Consider the following 3474-nt stretch of genomic DNA (forward strand, 5'->3'; position numbering starts at 1 on the left):
GCTATTCTCCAGCAACCAGGAGTCTGAAAAGCAAGTCGATGGAGATCTCAACAGACTTGAATAAGCCAACTTGAACCATCTCATAGCCGTGCCCCCTGTTTTAAAAAGAAAGGCAAGTTCCTGGAATCATGCTTGATTCTCTAATAACATTTTAACAGTTTTCTTCAAAGATCCAAATATAGTCAGTAAACAATGATTCAGTGCACAGATTATCCAAGCCTACATTATCTCATTCCTTTATCATGCTACCCTCTTTGTGCATGTTTAGAATAAGAGGTTGAAAGTTAAACCCTGTCCATCTTACTGCTTCTTAGCAATTTTTGTTAAGGTCTGAGCTAAGAGAAGACACTGTATGGAGTGTACACAATATGAGGGGGAGAAAGAGGGAAAGAGGGCATATTCCATCAATATTTGCATATATTATAAATGTATAAAATATGTTTTGATTTGCCAGAATATGGTATTGTTTTATTTATCTGAATTGTCCAAAAGAGCATCTCTATCAGTTATCTGAAATTCGGGTAGCTTTAGAGGTTTTCTAAGAGAAGAAATACAGTAATTAGTTGTTAGAGCCTGAGCACAAAGGGACACACAATCTTCATTAAATAAAGTTAAGCACCAGGAGATTTTCAAGGTTAGCTTGAAATTCAGGGCTTTTTAGAAATGATTCAATCTTGGTTGTAACTCACAAGTTTCATCCACAGAAGATTTGGGTGTCAAGTCTCCTAAGGCAAAAAGCAACTTCGTTATTTCTCACCACCACCCTTCAAATCCATTCTCTAATAAGGTTGCTCATTCCTGCTCCAGGATGAAATCTTGAGCCATAAAGAGCTCCCAAAATAACCCACCTTTGTAGTGTTTCTATTGAATTTTGGTTTTAAAGGCTTACAAGACATTTTTGATGGGCCCTGTGAAAAACTCTGGGGTACTCACAAGGTAACCCCAGCTCTGGGAGGCTGTTGTTCCTGAGATAAAGCATACCTCTGATGTCACAACATCCTTCGGAATGATTGTTACTATTTGTTTAGAAAGGGGAGAGATACTAATGTGCCTGGTTCAGCTGATTTTGAACTTGCTTCTTTCAAATCGAACCAGTAGATGTCACTGTTCAGCCCTCGAGGAAGTGATCTGGAGCAGAATCCATCAGCCTGCAAGAGGAACTTAAAGAGTCCTGTGCCCCACAATCGGAGACAGGCTATCAGCAGATGTCTCAGTATGCCATTCAGCTTCTCCAAAACACACAAATTTAATGTTTCCCTAACTTCCAATGAATGGCTTCTCAACCCTCTTGTGACCCTCTTGGTGCCCAGCTGGCTGAAGCTACTGTGTACCACCACACACATTGGTTAACATTTTTTCTAACTCCTTCTTTCTGGAAGCTGTAGGAAGTGGAGCTGCCAGCCCCACCCCATCTCAAGGCCTGCCCCAAGTTTAAGTTTATCCTTAGAACTCCTAATTCCCCTCTGACTGTCCCTCCTTCTGGTACATTCTCTCCTCGGCACAGATCTCCCATGTCCACTGGCTGTCCTGTCCTATCCTCCACGTTAGATTCAGGATCATAAGACAAGGGTTTGAGCCCAGCTGGGAGAGCCATGCTCTGAAGATTCCTTCAACCCTCTGGACTACAATATGTTCATCTATAAAATGGGCAATATCATTCTTATCCACCACTCATGCTAGCTGGAGAACCAATAAGATTTTGAATTTGGAAGCACGTTGTAACTAGGGAGTCCTATCTAGTTATTTTGTGCTGAGACCCTCACTCTTCCCGAACTTGCCCATCCATGAAGACATCGCTATTGTGTGACAGATTTCCTCAGGGTCCTACGCTAAATAAATATATGCTTGTGTAACTGTTGAAGTATTTATCAGACATCTGCTATGAACCTAGCACTCTGAAATAAGAGAAGAAATATGCATCATGTCATCTAGACTTAAGGAGTATAACTATCATTCTGGGCATAGAAAAGACATGCCTAAGGATCAGAAACTAATAATAATACAAGAATATAAAACAATAAATGCTTATTGGTTTTAGACAATTTTTAAAGCAAAGAAGTAATCATATGACCTGAGAAATCAACTAAATTGCAGGGCATTTTCAATGGGAGGAGGACATGAACAAAGATTCAGAAGCAAAAATGAGCAGAAAGATGTCATAAGGATGGAAGAAGACTGGCTCCACTGGAAGGAGAGTCCACGATGGTGAGAAGTGACAACCCCTTAGACCTGGAAAAACAGGAGCTCATTCCACAGGGCCTGTACTGCCTTCCTGGAGAGTTGTATTTAACGTATCATATGTGGACTTAATTTTTTCTGGATCCACTGATCAAACTTTGTGCTATTATTCACATTTGTCAACACAATATTTGCACATAGGTATTTCCAATTCCTTTCAAAACATGACAGGTAGTGTCCTGAGGCAGAGTGAAAGGAGGTAAAAAAAATACCCTGAATATATTGCTCCTCTGGGGACTCTTTGCTCTTCCTCACACATTACAAACTCATTTTCAGCTCCACACTTTGCATATGTTAATCCCCCTAAATGTAGAGTCTGTGCCTTCCTTCCTGGTTCATTAATTTCCACTTGCCCTTCAGGTCCCTGTCCAAAGTCTACAACCTTCAGAAGATAAGTCTGGCCTCTTCAATAGCTACTTGAGAGAAGAGCCTCTTTCTCCACTCCCTAACGTGCTCTGAGAGGTACTTAATCACCAATAACTCACTTAATTCTTCCTCTTGTTCACCTACCCATGCATAGAATAGCTTTTAGTCCTAAAGGAAAAAGTGAGAGGTACCAACATAAAGGGAAAAGCACTGGCTGAGGGATCACTGCCATTACTTGGTGGCTGCGGCACTTCATCATCGGAGTAGGACAAAAACAGGAGGTAGCAATGTGATCACCACGAGGCTTTCTGCAGAACGACACTAACTGTATTACTCAAAATAATGAAAGCAACATACAGTCAAGATGCTATTTGCTCAGGGATATGTTTTCAGTATTCTTTCCTTTTTTTGGGATTGAATAGGCCAGAGTTACCTCACAGGGTAAATAAAATAAGGTTGTTCGGTTACTGTTTTTCCTGTTTTACCCCCTGTGTTTAAAGATGGCCCGTGGCACACAGTGTCCCATTCTGTCTTCCTGGGGGGCTCAGGCCCCTCATCACTGCATCCCGCGGCTCCCAGGAGAACATCCTACAATCCAGAGCCATGGTCCTCAGCCTGCTGCTCATCTGAATCACCCGTCCCCTTGTTTTTTTGCTGTTTGGTACATCGGTTGTGGATTGTACTCCCGTTGTCCTTTAGATACTGTGGTCTGAGGACAACTTCCAGAGATGTGATAGTGACAAAAAGATCTTTTCCAAGAGAGCCCCCTCATATGCAGAGTTAGACACGTTTTGTAACCATGGAAAATTTCTTTTCTTTCACAGTATCCCATGGTACTAGTGCTCAGAGGGAGAGCAGACATGGGGAAAC

The sequence above is a fragment of the Manis pentadactyla genome, chromosome 16 (assembly GCF_030020395.1).
Source record: "Manis pentadactyla isolate mManPen7 chromosome 16, mManPen7.hap1, whole genome shotgun sequence".
NCBI classification, from domain to species: Eukaryota; Metazoa; Chordata; class Mammalia; order Pholidota; family Manidae; genus Manis; species Manis pentadactyla.